The sequence below is a fragment of the Macaca mulatta genome, chromosome 8 (genome assembly GCF_049350105.2).
Source record: "Macaca mulatta isolate MMU2019108-1 chromosome 8, T2T-MMU8v2.0, whole genome shotgun sequence".
NCBI lineage: Eukaryota > Metazoa > Chordata > Mammalia > Primates > Cercopithecidae > Macaca > Macaca mulatta.
Window position 1 is genome coordinate 799,020 of NC_133413.1, and position 18,239 is coordinate 817,258.

At 42.3% G+C, this 18,239-nt stretch overlaps 1 long non-coding RNA gene across 1 annotated transcript; it reads left to right on the forward strand.

Moving 5' to 3' along the window:
* Positions 1-25: 25 nt before the first annotated feature.
* On the forward strand, positions 26-10,635 carry LOC144330660 (uncharacterized). Its single transcript, XR_013397001.1, has 3 exons — positions 26-140; positions 1,130-1,240; positions 6,911-10,635. It is a non-coding gene; the product is annotated as an uncharacterized LOC144330660 (long non-coding RNA).
* The last annotated feature ends 7,604 nt before the right edge of the window (positions 10,636-18,239 follow it).

Here is an 18,239-nt window from a genome sequence, read left to right on the forward strand (position 1 = left end):
GACAGGTCCCCACCCCAGCGCCCCTGATTGTATGGGGCTTCCGGCCCCGCCCCCTCAGGCCCTGAGTGACAGGAGATTGCGATCTCACGTGAGGCTGGATGTGGCCAGAATGACCGGTTTGGCCTAGCGGTTTGTAGGGGGTGCGTCCTTCCTGCGCTGGGATCTGACCACGCAAAGAGCACATTCGCATTTAACCTTGTATACAAGATTATAACTATTTTGCGTAATAAGATATAAAATTGCAAGCAATATAATGGCAATTCTGTAACTGCCCAGTGGGTTCACTTTGCCCGCTACCTAGACAGAGCCGATTTCTCAAGACGGGGGGAATAGCAATAGAGAAGGAGTAAGTAATTCACGCAGTCGGCTGTGCGGGAGACCGGAGATTTGATTTTTATTTTATTTTATTTTATTTTATTTTATTATTTCTGAAACAGAGTCTTGCTCTGTCGCCCAGGCTGGAGTGCAGCCTCGGAGTTTTATGATTATTCAAATCAGTCTCCCTGAGCATTTGGGGATAAGAGTATTTAGAAAGGTTATTTTGCCAAGGTTGGGGATGCTTGTGCATGACACAGCCTCAGGATGTCCTGATGACAGTTGCCCAAGGTGGTCAGAGCACAGCTTGGTTTTGTTGGAGATAAATGCTCGGTGACGCAAAGTGAAACCAGCACTCAAGCAAAAGTTTTCTCAGCAACGCAATTTACCTCTGCGGAAGCGTGCTGCTCGCATCAATCACAATTGCAAGAGCACACGGAACAAAGGAAAGCAGGGGTTTTTATTCCTAATGCAATCCCTACCTCTGGCATGGGCTGGGGCCAGACCTCAAGATCTACACTGATCCCGTTGGCTATTTGTGAATACTTTCCCAAATAAGGAAGGGGGAAGAGAGTCATGAGTTACAATGGTGGGACGTGTGGTTTGGAAGGGAGAAATGGGTGCAGAGCAGGTAACCGAGGGAACAGATGTGAGTGATTGGTTAGAACTGAAGGGGGGAAGGTTGTTTACAGTAACTAAGGGCAAGGAGGCATGGAGAACAAGAAAGTTGAGTTCGAGAACGAAACACAAGAACGTTAACATGCCGAACCTCGGAAGAGAAACTGACTGTATCTGACGGTTTTACACATTTTAGGGAGACAGGAGACATCAATCAACATATGTAAGATGAACACTGGTTTGATCCGGTACAACCTGAAGCAAAAGTGAGTCAACTGGAAGCCAGGAGGGGGCTTCCAGGTCACAGGTAGGTGAGAGAGGAACGGTTGCATTCTTCTGAGTTTCTGATGAGCCTTTCCAAAGGAGGCATTAAGATACGCATTCTTCTCAGCGAGCAGCGGATGACTTCGAATAGAATGGGAGGCAGGTTTGCCCTAAGCAGTTCCCAGATTGATTTTTCCCTTTATCTTAGTGATTTGGGGGGCCCAAAATATCTTCCTTTCCAATTTTCCCCTTTTGTTTTAAAAATATTTTGGAGAAAGCATTTTAGAAGAAAATCAGTCTCTGGTGGCAGGTTTTGTCTGACTTCTCATGGAGTAGCTGAGATTACAGGCAAGCGACACCACACCTAGCTAATTTTTTTTTTTTTTTTTTTTTTTTGTGTGTGTGGTAGAAACGGGGGTCTCCCTCGGTTGCCCAGGCTGTCTCTGGTGCCCAACGCAGGGCTCCCCGTAATCTCTACAAATAATCCAGTGAAGGAACACCAGAGCGTGGAAAGCTGAGGACGACCGACAAAGGACTCCCGAGTAGGTTTTCACTTCAAGCTCTAGGGTAAGGAGGGCGCTCGGGGAATTCCAGGGAAACCTCGGGAAAATGTGGGTCAGGCTGAGAGTAAGTTCGCTAATTACTTAAGCCTTGTGCAGCAGTTACTGTGCTACGGAGGGGTAATTGTCAGTACCCAAAATCTCACATCTTTGTTCCGCCTGGTAGACAAGTATTCTCCTTGGTTCCCGGAATATGGAATCATGAATGTAGAAGATTGGGACAAGGTGGGATCAGACTTAAAACGAGCACAACAGGAGGGCAGCGATATTCCCGTCTCTGCTTGGCCTGTGTGGTCGGCAATTAAAACAGCCCTGGAGCCCTTCCACGCTGAGGAGAAGGAGGATTTTCAGGATGACATAGGAAAGTTGAATAGTCAGGAGTCTAATTATCAGCAAAGTGAACCATGACAGTCTCCTTTAAAAAAGGGTGAGAAACGGGAAGGTATGAAAGGGCGAGAAATGGGAAGGTATGTATGCTAACCTTCAGAGACTTATAAAAGAAACTGTGCCACCTACTGCGCCTTTAGGGGAAGGTCTGGAATGGCCACCCCCAGGCCAGCCTCGTGAATACTTGGAAGGGGAGCCTGAGACCCGCACCTTGCCGCTCCTATTGTTGCAGGCCCCGCCAGTAACTATGGCGAAGGGAAGCTTCAGGCTTGTCCAACAGCCAATTAGGATGAGGGAATGATCTAGGCTTGCCCACCTGTTAATTATGGTAGAGGAGTGCTGCGAGCGGGTCCAAATACAAATATGGCACAGGGACAATCCAGGCATCCATTCGCCAGGCACAAGAAATGGGGAATTTGAATGCTTGGCAGTTTCTGGTAATTATTTCACCAGCTGAGGAGGCCAGAGAACTTACTCAAGCATGCTGGGAGCCATTTCCTTTTAAAATATTAAAAGACTTAAAGCAAGCAATTGGACAATATGGGCCAAATTCCCCTTATGTTCATTCCTTGCTACAATGTGTGGCTTATAACAGACGCTGAATACCTATGGATTGGGAGGCACTAGCCCTTCCACTTTCCACCATGAGGTGAAAAAGACTGAGACTCCACCAGATGCAACTGCCCAATCTCAGACATTCCAGCCACCAATATTGTGAGCCAAAAGGACCTTTTTTACTTATAAATTACCCAGCCTTAGGTATTCTGTTACAGAAGCACAAAACAGACTAAGACACAAATGTAGGAAAAAACTCACTGAAGGTGTAGGGAAAATGTGTTGACCTAAGTCACTTTGAAAATGAATAGAATCCGTATGCTGAAGGCAAATGAACTATACTTCATCACTGGATTCCATTTTATAAAGTTCTTTTCAACAGAAGCAATTGTGAACAATTGTAAAACCACAGTATCTGTATCTGGAATAAAGCAATGACTTACATAAGTCACAGATGGTAGGAACCAGGTTTCTCACTGTTGAAGTGGGAGGTTACAAATTAGCAAGGGGAGAAGGCTAGAATGATTCATGTGATAGTAGATCAGAGGTGGAGACATGAACGTAAACTTATGTTTAGTTTAATATAGATACACACAGTTCTACATAGGAAACTTTATAATTAGGTGTGTATAGGTAGGTTAGACACACACATATACTTCCTAGCATTGCTAATGAAAAACAAGTGCTCATTCAACAATGTGCTCATTCGGCAGCCAGATGTAAGTTTTCCTACCATTCTGAAAGGAATCAGGCTCTTTGAAGAAATGTCTGATACTAGAACTGGGACAGTAAATATAGGAGTCGGGATAATCTTGAAGTATCAGAAAGTAAGTAAGTACTAAAAAAAATTAAAATATATCAAAGAAAAATAATAGCCAATAAAAACAGCTACTGATGGCCAACACAGGAATGAATTGTAGTGTTGAATAATAATTAAAGCTGAAAGTAATTATCTAGGTGTCTGTATTTGTATACACACGTGAATAAGAAAACAGAGTTGCATAGAAATCTCCTTTGCAAAAGAATTCCAAGTAATTGATGTAGACACTCAGCCATCAATAATGTGGAGCCAACTCCTCACTCCGTAAGTGTGGGCTCCACACAGTGACTTGCTCCAAAAGAACACATGCAGTATGGGCAAGGAGGAAAAATAACTTCACAGTGGAGAAACCTGACAAACAGTAGCTCTGCCAAATGATCCAAGTGAACATCAAAGGTGACAGTTCACCTTGAGAACATGCAGTGACAATGGGGAACATTCTACAAAATTCCTGACCAATCCTCCTCAGTACTATCAAGGTCATCATGACACGGAAAGCCTGACACACTGTCACAGCCAGGAAGAGCCCACAGGGACGTGATGACTACATGTCATGCGTGATCCTGGATGGGATCCTGGGTCAGAGTAAGACAGAACCAAGGGCATCCAAATGAAATATGAGCTTTAGTTAATAATAGTCTATCAGTATTGGTTCATTAACTATGACAAATTATGTAAGATATTAATAAGCCATGTGAGACACACTGATAGAAGATGTTAATAAGAGATGAAACTAGGTTGCAGCTACATGGGAAATCTCTGCATTTTTGGGGGGGCAATTTCTGAGTCAGTAAAAAAAATGATGTAAAATAAAACTTTATTGAAAACAGTTATATTTTTTGAATACTTCTTTGTTTAATTATTTATACCACGAATTACTAGTAATTGACACTGTTAACTAGTCCTGTTTTTTTAAATAAGAGCATTTATGACACAAAATATTAAACAGTGCAGATTGATATATAAATCAAAACAAATGCTCTTTACATGTTTTCTGTTAGAGTAGTCACACATATGTGTAAACTTAATTATCATATTTTTTTCTTGTGCTGTAGTTGTCTCCTGGTTCATTCTCTAAAATGCTGTTCGCCTTAGACCAGGGAAAAAAAACCTTACAGACTCTGTTTCAATTCATGGCTAAATATTTTCAAAACAGTGACTTTGTAAAAATATGTTCCAATGGAAAATTGATTCATTGTGATGGGATCACTTATTCCAAAGACTTCTTGTCTTTATTTCGTGTCCATGGCTACCTTTTAGCCATAATACAACAGAATCAAATATTAGCCACTGGGAAAAAATATTCAAAGAAAGAAAGTACGTGAAGAGAACTTATGACCATGATGATTCAATGTTTTACCACAATGCTTTCTAAAACACAAGAGTGTAAAAGGATATTCAAAGTCAATTTCCTCAGTGAGGCTTTGCAGAAAATGAGGAAACTAGAGAAACAAAAATGGCAGGACATTCTACAGGTGATTTTAGATGTTGCTATGTTTTACGGGAAAAAAATACTTTTACCTTTTAAAGAATCAGAAAGAATTATTGGAAACCCAAACTCTGGAATGTTTGCAAATTTAGTTGAGCTTCTGTGTAATTATGTTTATATAGCTAGCCACAAAGTTGATGATTTTTTAAAAATCTGTGCCTTATTTTTGTAATAAAATACACAATGAATAATTAAGGCTCATAGGAAAACATGTTAGACCTTGTGAAAGGAAAATCAATCTTGGGGACCCAAAATCACTAAACTAAAGGGAAAAGTCAAGCTGGGAACTGCTGAGGGGAAATCTGCCTCCCATTCTATCCAAACTTACCCATCTGCTCACCAAGAGAAATGCATATCTGATTTCCTCATTTGAAGAGAGTAATCAGCAATGCAAAAGGATGAAACCATTTGTCTCTTACCTACCTATGATCTGGAAGCCCTCTGTCTGGCCTTCTCAAATTTCTGGACTGAACCAATGTACAACTTACACATATTGATTGATGTCTCATGTCTCCCTAAAATGTATACAACCAAGCTGAGCCCCTGCCACCTTGAGCTGTCTCAGATTTTCAGGGTTCACACATGTAATGTAGGATGTCAATGTTCATAAAAGAGATATTGTTCTATCTACTATTACAAATATGCTGCCAATTAACCTTAGACTTTCTCAACAAAATAAAAAATGTTGATGAGGTACAAATAATATATTTAAACTTAAATAATGTTGCAAGTTTTAATATAGCTACTTTTCAATTTTTCAATACTATTTTTTACTACTTTAACACTGTAATAAAAATTAGTAATTAAAATATGAATAAAAGTGTTTACAGCGGGGTGCACATGTTTCCTCCAGCCTCTGCCCATCCCCAGCTTTCATCCCAACTGTCCTGATGGTGGCTCTAAGCATTGCTCCTTTCTCTGTACCAAGATCTCTCCCCAGAAACAAACCCAAATCTTACCATATGTTATGGCATGCTGTGATGATGAACAGCGACGAGCAGCCAAAGCCTCAAGGCAGGGAGGCTTTTGTAAAGCAAGACTTGTAGAATGTAACATGTGAAAGTAAAGCCCATAGCAGAGCTCCCTCCTCAGCACACGGGGAGCAGACAGGAAGCTTTTGCCTCACCTTCCTCAATAGCCTGCGGCCACATCTCCCCAGGTCAGTCTTAAGGACAACAAAACTCTGGTCTTCAAGGTGGACACGCTACTAGGTGCTCCAAAGCCATGGTGCCTCACTCTCAGGTGGGTCCCGAGGAGAACAAAGCTCTGGTTCTAATCCTAACCCTAACCCTGTCCCAGGACTTTGACCCTGAACCTAAACCCTGATCCCTACCCTGATCCCTAATTCTGATCCTTACTTTGACCCTAACTTTGATCTTGACCCTGACCATGACCCCACCTCAAACCATACTTCTGGCCCTGACTCTGAGCATAATCCCTGTTATTATGTTTACAATCTATCTCTAGTCTTACCCTCTAGTGGTAAATAGCTGTACCCAAATGCACTTTTAAATTATTTAACTTCTTTTCCTTGAATTCTCTAAGGACATCCTAACGGAAATGTCATTATGTATTTTGTAGTCCCTCTGAGTGGCATGGCTTCAGATAAGTTCTAATACTTTGCAAGACATAAAAGGTTTGGAGAGTGACAGCACTGGGCTGTTTGGGATGCATGTTGGCATTCATGATAGTCATTGGTGCTGTTCTCCAAATATTTTCAGTTCACTTTTTATGAATGCATTCTTACTGTTCCATCCCACCTACTTAAATTTTCACATGGCCACATGACTGTTTTTTTTTTCTTTGCCAATGGAGGTGAGAAGAAAATAACATGTGACTTTTTCAGGAGAAATTTCCAAGAAACAGAGTTCTATTCCACATGCTTTTCTCTCTTTTCTGTAGCAATGAGGATCTTATAGATGGTCCCTCCTTCCGTCTGGATTCCTGTGTTAGGATGATACAGCACAGAGCTACCTCTCACCTGACCCATGATGAGATGTATATAAATGAGGAAGAAGATTTTTGAGCCACTGAAATTTGGAGGTTGTCTGTCACCACAGTTTAACCTAGCTCCCATTGACTGATGCAAGGCTGAAGAATGAGTCCAAACTGGATCTGGACAAGACATGTGAAGAGCACTCCAGGTTGAGTAAAATTCAAGTGTTTTCTCAAGATAACAGTGAGCACGACATGTTATTGGGTGGGTGTGGGATAAATAAGGTATATCAGGTGAGAATAGTGAGAAACTCAACTTTAAAAGATGGTGCTGATTTGGACTGTGGAGAGATTCAAATGCCCTGCTTAGCATTTGAGATTGTGATGGTTGAACAAACTAATTAAAAGCCCTAAATGAAGACTTGGGATAAATATCTGAGGGTGTCTAATATCCCAATTTTTCATCCTAGAATCGGCAGAGTCCTTGACCCCATTCTAGTGAGACTTCCAAAAGAAAAAAGACCTACATTTCTTCAACAACCCACATTGAGAGACTTTCCTGCACTTTTGACCTGTGGCTAACACTCCTCACCTTTCATTCTGTCATCAGCATTTTGGGGAAACATCTTTAACTCTCTATGATTTACAGGTTATTAAGTGGCCTTTATAATTCCCTCCAGAGGTGGAAAGGACTAATGATGATGGTGTCTCAGCTCACAGCAGCAAGCAGGCATGTGTGCTCAGCAGTCACGTGGCTCATCTGCTAGGAGCTTACTAAATACGATATTCTACAATGTTGCTTAACACAAGGGGAGACGCTCCTGACTCAGAGGGTTTAATTGCTTGCCTACTTCTTTTTCTGCGCTCTTGGGCTCCTAAAATGAAAAGAACCCTGGGGTTATAAAATGAGTCAAAGGGGTGCCAGCCGTATCACAGCAAAATAGATTCCTAAAAAATCCCTGGCCTAAGATGACAGCCTTGGCTGGATAAGTTTGAATGTGCTGATAGCGCACATGAGAGAGTGAAGGTGGTTGAAATGTTCATATTAAAGAATTTCCACCCAGATTGCAAGAAAAGAGAGAGGAATGGAGATGGCAGCATGAGTCCCTACAATAAAAGCAGATGTTTTGAGATCACTTATATCTGTTCTGACAAAAATTAAAGACAGAAACCAAAGTTTAGCCTGAGGCTAAAATTAATTGGGCAATAAGCCAGAGGCACATATGACATAGACAGATTTAAACATTTCTCCCTTATATTAATAGAAATACTAAACTTACAAATAAATTGATTCCAAATAAAACAAATATTCAAAAAATTTGATGAATAAACACTGGGATCTACAGTAGTATTTGAAGGAGATCTCACAAACAGATTTGGTTTTTGAAGGTTAGAACTGATGGTCTAGAGAATTCATTGCATTCCAGAGAGAGAAAGGAGGAATTTCTTGGGTTCCTTCAGGAATGAGTCTAGCTTTGCCTCATCTTTGTTTCAACTATGGATACGGTGAAGAAAACATGATGATTTCACCAATTTAAGGTGCAAAAAGTCACTGGGTTCTCTAAGAAGCCTGGGATTCTTCTGCTGGAAAAATAAGTTTGTTGAGAAAAAATGAGTTGAGGAGGCTGTTACTGAAGTGAAGCAGAATTGTTTTTACATAATCTGCTCATTACCCACTCTGTAGTGTGGATAAAAATTATTCAAGCAAAAGTCCTCTTACTGTTCCTGGAATGCAGTGGATAGAGAACAGATTAGTTTTTTCCCCTCAGAACACAACCACAAGAAACATTCTACCTCAGATGAGATATTGCCTAATTATTTTCAAAAGACAGTGAAAAATGATGGATGTAAATGTTTGCTACAAAATAAATACATGCTAGAAACAGAAGCATCTGGGTCACAGTTATATTAGAGCTACCTGTGTTCCCCTGTCACTGAGATTAAAAAAATGTCCAATACAATCATTCACAGCATGGGAGAGGGGAAGGTGAAGGATGGAAAGGCCGGTCATAAAAGGATCAGAATTTCAGTCCATAAGGAAGTGGCTTTGTGCATTGTCTGTTGCTGTGTGCAAGGTGAAGGCTGGGGCAAGAAAACGTGCAGTAACAAGGGCTCCTTTGTCCATCTCACCTCTCTAGATACCAGGTTGCAGACATGTTGCATTTTAATTGAAAGGTTGATATAATTTTTTTAAAAGAACACTTGCAGTGTTTGAAGTGACAAAGGCTGCTGTGACAAAAAAGCAGGGAAAGGGATTTTGTTTTAAAGCAAACAACAACAACAAAAACCCCACAAAAAAGCAAACAACAAATAAACAAAAAACAGAGGAGGAAGTTGGCTGTGACTACTTCCAGGAAGGGACTCAAAGAGGCAACTGGAAATTTTATTCGCTTTGCAACTGTGGGTTTTCCAGCCTGCTTCCTTTCTAAAGTATATTACTTTGTTTTTGGTTCATGAAGTTATCCCTTTCTGTTTTCTGGAACAGCTACATATTTTCTTTATCTATCGTCTATCTACCTGCCTATCATCTATCTATTTACTATCTATCTTTTCTACCTTTCACTATCAAGAGCTTGGGTCAAGCAGGATAGAATTGCAGTGTATGTTCACTCTACCATTTAAAACAAGAACTCTCGTAGGCATTCTCCATCATATCACAAACCTGAGCTTTCTAAAACAGGGTGTGGCAAACTACCATGCATGGGCCATGTCTGACGCAGTCTGCATTTGTAAGTAAAGTTGTACTGGGACATAGCCACATATATGTGTTATATGACATCTCTGGCTGTTTTCATGGTACAATGGAAGAGATAAATCATTAACAGAGAGACCATATGGCTTGGAAAACTTAAAATGTTTAACATTTAGCCCTTTGCAGAAAATATTTTCTGACTCTTGTTTTAAAAGATCTTTGTTTAGAATGCTACCTATTGCCTTCTGGATAGAATCACAACTCTTTACCACAATAGACACAGCTTGAACCCTGCTTCTATATCCAGCCTCATCTATTATTTCCGCTTCTCCTTATTTTCCTAGTGGCCATGCTGATGGATTGTCAGCTTCCCAGATGTGCAAGAATCTCTCGTCCCTTCCTGACATTCTCATGCTCTCCCTCTGACTCTAGAGAACTTTCTGTCCCATCTCTCATGACAAATCCCTTCTTCAGCCCCTTTGCTCCTTCCTTAAGGATACTCATTTGGCTCTATTTTGGGTGACATGCTCCTTCTGCATCTCCCAGAGCCATCCTGTGTCTGTCAGCTACTGCATTTCTTTGCATCTCTGTGTCATATATCACCAAATCTGCCTAAGCTTTCATCAGTCACTGCATGACAACTTCAGACTCCACCAGCATTGTCCCCACTAACCACCAGGCTTAGACATTTGTCCAGTATGCTCAGGGTTGTGGGGTAGTAGCAGTAACCAGCCGGGGAGCATCATCTCTTACACCAGAATCAAATCTGTAGATCTCTGCCATTCATAAGTATTTGGAGTTTAAAATTAGCATAAAGATTTTCCTTAAAATAAGAACAAATGGCTTGAATAGGCTTTTGAAATGTATGATTTTTCCTCTGGTTCATTTCGGTGTTCAGTATTCAGACATGAATCTAAACACAACTCTGCTCTTAGTAGCTGTGTGACCCTGGGAAAGTCGCTCAATCTCCCTCCGCTAAATTGTGTTGTATGAATAACGAGAAGAGAGTTGTTATTTGTATTTAGTGAATAATAACAAACAAAAAGCATTTAGCTTTCTGGAACCTGGCATGTAGTAGATCCTCATGAAATACCAGCTCTGTTGATAAAACTAGACAAAAAGGAGCTTTCAAAGTCAACAACAACATCATGCAGTGAAGGACATAGATGAGAAGCTGCTGCTGCAGCCTGGAGCTCCTGGGGGCCCATTTTGTCCGTGATTTAGCAGGAATGCACTACCTTTCCATGAGGAGACACTGCCCACAGAAACCAAGGCCATTCTTTGAAGACAAACATGTTGTAATAGTGTTTACATTGTGTAATTGTATAATATAATTAATAATGTAAAATTGTTTACATTATTATGTTACGACTATTGTACAGACCTTTACACCTAGATATTCTGAAGTTGGTGGTCTGTGAGTGGCATTGAGTGATGACTGACACACTCTGACCTGGGATAGAACAACACATGCCCCTGCAGTTTGCTGAATTTCAGGGCATCACCACCTTTTTTCAAGAATGTGTTTTCCTATCCTCTAGAGTTTTGCCCACTTAAGCAATGGTTTTGCTGTAATAAAGAATTACACTATTTATCAAAATGTTACTTTGGAGAATAAAGTTTTCTTAAACTATCAGGCCCATAGCTAATGCCAATGGCTCCAAGGATGAGAAGGTAAAAAAGCCTTTTTTTTTTTTTTTTTTGGGCCAAGAGAAAAAAATCACATTTCAAACTGTCTCCTGCTAGTCACTGGAAAATTAGAAGTGAACACATTCCCCTCCCAGCCCAATCACAGCTACTAAATAACCAAGATCTCCTGCAGGTGCCTTGGCTTTGTGAGCCTGGAGTTGCTGGCTGGTACTGGGCAGCAGGCAGCAGAGCTGGTCCCATTTCTCCATGCTTTCCCCATGCTGTGGGGGACACAGGCACATTGAGTAACCTGGGTCCTGGCCTGGTGCTGGCTGGGAAGCTATTTGATGTCAGGCTCATAGTGGACTTCTGAGTTGAAAAGAGTATGGGTCACCCAGCCCCACTTACTCATTTTACAAAGAATGAAAATGGGGCTCTATTCCAGACATGAGAGTACACATTGTAAGACTGTGCAGGCTTGCTGCACTTGTATCCACTCAGCATACACTTACTGAGTGCCAAGTGTCTCCAGCATGAGAGGGGCTCTAGTCCCCGGGGTCCCACCCTCCACAGACAACAGCAGCACTTCGAGGGACAGAGATGCAAAGAACAAGGTGGGGGCCCTTCTGTTGGAGAGGCAGCTAGGGAGGGTCCTTAGAAGAAGTGACAGCTGAGCTGTTCTCTGAAGGGTAAAGCTGAATTACTTGAAGTTTAGGACAAAGGAGTGTCTGGGGAAGTGGAGCCTATGAGCCAAAAGCATAATGACTTGTCCAGAGAAGTGTAACAAGCTCCATATTGTTTCTATGCCAAATTTGAACAGGAATCAACATAGGAAAGAGCAGGATCCCAGAGCCAGGGCCTTGGATTTCACCCGCTGGCAACGGGAATGTTCACTGGGAATTTTGGGGGTCAAAACATGAAAGTGTTTTCTCTTAGCTCCAATTCTCTCTGTCTCTTTCTGTCCCTCTCTCTCTCCCTTATCTTTAATTTTTGTATTATCCTGAGAAAACACAGATGTGTCAGACATGGGGATTAGCAGCTTGCCTCTTTCTGGATGACTTCAGGGGAGCACTTTGGCCTATGTGAGCTTATTTACAATAATTCAAGAATCTTGCAAAAAAAAAAAAGTCACGGTAGCAGAGATTAGAAAATCTCCTAGTATTTCTTCTGACACTTTGAATTTATGATTAATATGTTTAATCTTCATCTTCTGAAAAGTCACCAGGTGCACAGTGAGACCATAAAGGTGTTCTGTTTCTGTGGTTTGTGTCTTCAACAGTTGGTGGTTTTGCAGCAACAGCATTGCATGTGGGTTTTAGGCTGATGATGCTCAACAGTGGACAATTCTCTTCACCTGCCTGGGCCCCACTGCCCACCCTTCCATACAGTGCAGGGTCACAGCGGAGCTCTCCAAGACACCTTGCAGGATCTCAGCTTCTGAACTGTCAAGTGTCTTCTAGATGAAGGCTTAGTCTCATAGCCTTTGTGGCTTCCTCCAGGTAACACTTGGTTTTTTGACCTAACCCTGGTATTTGTGTGACACAAGTGTGAATGTGCTCCCTGTGGCAGCCCTGAGGAAGGATTCAGTCATTATAGATGCTGAAAGGCAAATGCAGTGTGCTTTCTTCCATCATCTCCAGTCCTGTATTATTTTTACACATCAGCCCATTTGAAAAAGAAAACAAAAAAGCCTCCTGTTAGAATTAAATCCCTTCTGGAGATAATGGGTATTTTTAAAATCTTTAATTTTATTTATAGTCACATTTGCTCTCAGTGCTGGCCAGGATCCACTAGAGGGCAGACAAACCCGTGTGTATTTGTGTGGTGCTGGCTGAGTGGTAATAAGACCAGTGCCTGCCAGGATCCACTGGGGGCAGAGACACCCGCGTGTATTTGTGTGGTGCTTGCTGAGTGGTAATAAGAACAGTGCCTGCCAGCACCCACTAGAGGGCAGACACACCCGTGTGTATTTGTGTGGTGCTGGCTGAGTGGTAATAAGAACAGTGCCTGCCAGCATCCACTAGAGGGCAGGCACACCAGTTTGTATTTGTGTGGCACTTGCTGAGTGGTAATAAGAACAGTGCCTGCCAGCATCCACTAGAGGGCAGGCACACCCGTTTGTATTTGTGCGGCACTTGCTGAGTGGTAATAAGAATAGTGCCTGGCAGCATCCACTAGAGGGCAGACACACCCGTGTGTATTTGTGCGGCACATGCTGAGTGGTAATAAGAACAGTGCCTGCCAGCATCCACTAGAGGGCAGAGACACCAGCGTGTATTTGTGCGGCACATGCTGAGTGGTAATAAGAACAGTGCCTGCCAGCATCCACTAGAGGGCAGAGACACCAGCGTGTATTTGTGCGGCACATGCTGAGTGGTAATAAGAACAGTGCCTGCCAGCATCCACTAGAGGGCAGGCACACCCGTTTGTATTTGTGTGGCACTTGCTGAGTAGTAATAACAGTGCCTGCCAGCATCCACTAGAGGGCAGAGACACCCCTGTGTATTTGTGCGGCACATGCTGAGTGGTAATAAGAACAGTGCCTGCCAGCATCCACTAGAGGGCAGACACACCCCTGTGTATTTGTGCAGCACATGCTGAGTGGTAATAAGAACAGTGCCTGCCAGCATCCACTAGAGGGCAGACACACCCGTATATGGTGCTTGCTGAGTGGTAATAAAAACAGACACCCTGCCCTGCTGGAGTCAACTTCCAGTGCCCAGGCCAGCGGCAGCAAGTAAGAAAACCTCGGTTTCCATATCTGCATCAGCTACACAGTGCTCGCACACAGGAGGCATCAGCCAGTTTTCTCAGTTAAAGAGACAGAAACAAAATGTGTCCTCACTACTTTTTGAATGTACCATGTTATCTAATGTTTTAACTTAATTGAATGAATAAACTCCTTATGCATCTGGACACATGCACGGAAAATTCACAAACAAAAAAACACAAAATAGAATATTTTGCCAAAAGAAAATGTCTTTGATACGTAAATTTCACTTTTTTCTATCTTTTAGTGATTTTAAAGTAATGAAATTGAGAAGTCTGTGCCTATAAAAGACTTTTTAAAGAGCATGGTATTTCTCCATTTTGAAAAAAAAGGGCAAAATATCTTCTACTATAGATAGAAGTTAATTGGCTGAGAGTAATAAACAGAAGATTAAGAAATGACTTTATCCCCTGCTATTTTGTCAAGGGCTACAGTGAATTACGCACCCTGGCTTGGGTTTGCACACCACGTGCTGAAAGCCAGCAGTCACGCAGGCCATGCTCTCCCACACTTAGAAAAAAAGCCCATGAGAAAGAGCTCCATCAAGTTCACACAGAATGACCTCCAGCAAGACCTGGAAAATGCTCAGTTTCACAAAATACCTGTGTCCAAATCCTTTCAGCGCACAGCTCTGGCATCAGGTTCCTGTGAGGACAGACCCCGAGATGGATTTCTGGTTGGAGGCTGCTGCCAGAGGAGACAATGTGGCCACAGATGGCTCATGCTGCTCCCATGCTGCAGGGACCAGTGACTTGGGGGTCCTGCTCACTGTCCTGTTGGGGAGCTGCAGAGATTCACCCCAGCTGAGTGGACTCTGCTGTGTCTCCTGTCAAGAAGCTCCTCAGTTTACCTTGGTTTTTCCTTTTTAAAACTCTCTGGTGTATTCCTCTCCAGTGGGGGCTGCATCTCACCTTAGAAGAAAATATTTTCCAGCTGGGCGATGCGGCTCACGCCTGGAATCCCAGCACTTTGGGAGGCCGAGGTGGGCGGATCATGAGGTCAGGAGATCGAGACCATCCTGGCTAACATGGTGAAACCCTGTTTCTACTAAAAAGATAAAAAAATTAGTCTGGTGTGGTGGCGGACACCTGTAGTCCCAGTTACTTGGAAAGCTGAGGCAGGATGTTGGCTCCCTACAAGCTCTATCTCCTGGGTTCATGCCATTCTCCTGCCTCAGCCTCCCAAGTAGCTGGGACTACAGGTGCCTGCCACCACGCCTAGCTAATTTTTGATATTTTTAGTAGAGACGGGGTTTCATCGTGTTAGCCAGGATGGTCTCGATTTTCTGTCCTCTTGATCCGCCCACCTTGGCTTCTCAAAGTGCTGAGATTACTTTAAGATTGTGTACCTTAGAGCTGGTGGGGGCCTAGCCTCTTGATCCACCACGCCTGGCACACATTTGTCTTCTTTTGAGAAGTGCCTCTTCATATCCTTGGCCCACTTTTTAATGGGGTTGTTTTTCTCTTATAAATTTGTTTAAGTTCCTTATAGATGCTGTATTAGACCTTTGTCAGATGCATAGTTTGTAAATATTTTCTCCTATTCCATAAGTTGCCTGTTTACTTTGTTGGTAGTTTCTTTTGCTGTACAGAAGCTCTTTAGTTTAATTAGATCCCACTTGTCAATTTTTGCTTTCCTTGCTATTGCTTTTGGTGTCTTTGTCACGAAATCTTTGCCTCTTCTTATGTCCAGGATGGTATTGCCTAGGTTGTCTTCCAGGGTTTTTATATTTTTGGGTTTTCCACTTAAGTCTTTAATCCATCCTGAGTTGATTTTTGTGTATGGTGTAAGAAAGGGGTCCAGCCTCAATCTTCAGCACATGGCTAGCCAGTTATCCCAGCACCATTAATTGAATAGGGAGTCTTATCCCCATTGCTTGTTTTTGTCAGAAAAGCTGTGTTTCTAAGGCTTTGCCCAACATACTTTTAACTTTTGACACATCTTTTCCCCAGTCAATAGACTGCAGGAAATGGGACAGGATTCTTGGAAATAAAGAGCTGACCTGGCCAGGCGTGGTGGCTCATGCCTGTAATCCCAGCACTTTGGGAGGCTGAGGCGGGCGGATCACAAGGTCAGGAGATTGAGACCACCCTGTGAACGGTGAAACCCTGTCTCTACTAAAAATACAAAAAATTAGCCAGGAGTGGTGGCAGACGCCTCTAGTCCCAGCTACTCTGGAGGCTGAGGCGGGAGAATGGTATGAACCCGGGAGGCGGAGCTTGCAGTGATCGGAGATTGCGCCACTGCACTCCAGCCTGGGCCACAGGCGAGACTCCATCTCAAAAAAAAAAAAAAAAAAAAAAGAGCTGACCCTGAGACAACACAGGTGAACACAGCTAACCTCCTGCATAAGAAGTAAACAAAATGTGTGTCTTTCATTCAATATTAAACAATGATAGACTGAGTATGTAAGCATGTTACCATCACAGGTATGGAAGTGCCTAACTGTGACTTAAATTGTAGAGCCTCAGATTTTAGATCTGGAAGAGCCAAGGGTTTTAATCCATGCTGGGAGAGACTCAAGGTTACTCTGGAGAAACACGCAGTTTGGGGAGGCTGGAGACTGAGGGGTGGGCTCCCATTCCCCAGCTCCTTCAATGAGTCTGATCTGTTTTATAAATCAGTTTTTGGAAAATGATTCAAACAAGTCAACCCAATTCCCTATTATTTGGTCAAAGCCATCAGCCCTTAGGCTTCTTGCCACTGCAACTGTGGGCTCCCACTCTCCTCCTCCTCTCCTGCTAAGGTTGGGGCGGCCAAAGACCTTCTCTTGCTGGGGAGAGAGGTTAGGGAGGGACCATTTTTTGATTATTTGAGGGTGTGGTTCAGTTGTAAACAGTGTAAGTTTTAGAATTTGTGTTATTGTGATGGTGATGACCAACTGCAAAATATTTCCCATTTGTCTTGCAATAACAAGAGCATGTATTTTACGCAATTGAAGTTTTTGGATCCTACTTATTTACTTTATTAAGAATAGTGACATTTGAGCAGAGAAGAGTTCTAATTTTGCATCAGAGTCAAAAGTGAAAATGAAAGGAACTGACCCATGAAGGAATAGGTATGAGCTGTTTACTTCATTCCTGCCTGTCCTGGTTGATGTTCAGCTCTGGCCCCACATCCCACTTTCAAATGCGGTGGATGCCTCACCTAGGAAAGGCCCTCCCTACGCTGGCTCCCTCTGCTCACCCGACTGTAGTTACTTCTCTTAATCCCCCATGAACGCTGTTTTCTAAGTTGGGTGTGTTTCCTGTAATAAAAAGGTATTGTTGCACCACTTATTGAGGACTTTTTGGATGCCATGCTAAGCATTTCATAGTCACGAGCTCATTGTACAAACTACCCTTTATAACACTCCTATGAATTTATATTCCCATACGAATTGGTCTGAGGAAGTGGCATGCTGGAGAGATTAAGCAATTAAATGACAGCATACAGTTAATTACTGAGAGGATTTGGGTTTGGACTTGGATCTGTAATTCAAACACTCATGTCTATAATCACAAGTGTTGCCATATCATTTGCACTAGGATTTAGAATCTCTGCTGGCAGGCCTGGGAAGGCACATTGTAACCAATAAGAGGTAAATGCCACATTTAGTTCTGCACACAGTGCAGAACCATTGCACTGCCTCTCAGAGAATGCCAGGGGCTCCTGTGTTTGTCTCAGTGTCTCCAGCTTGAATTGCTTCACCCCTGGCTCTCGGCAATGCTGCTCCTCTCTCCCGCATGGATCACCTGTTCCTGGAATTCCTTTCTCCCATTTCTTAGGTTGCCACTTTACTGTAGCTTCCTGATCTAAGGTAAAGCTTTGATGCTGTGCATATCCAAAAATGCCTGTGCACTATTCTCACACTGGGTTGACGGTTTAGTTGGGTTTAAAATATATATATTTCTCTCAGAATGTGAAGGCCAAATTTCATTTTCTTATTATATCTAGAATTTCAGTGAAAAACTTCAGTGCTATTTTCATTCTTGATTCTTTGCAGGTGATCTTTTTCTTTCACCTCTCTGGAAGCTTTGCAGATCTTTATCTCTGATGTTATCAAATTTCACAATAATGTGTTTAGTGTAGAAGAACTTTGAAATTCATTTTGAGGGGAACTCAATAGATCTTTTAAACCTGAAAATCATAAACTTTATTTCTGGAAAATGTTCTTGATTTTTAAGTTGAGATATAATTCACATACTACATTTTACTCATGTAAA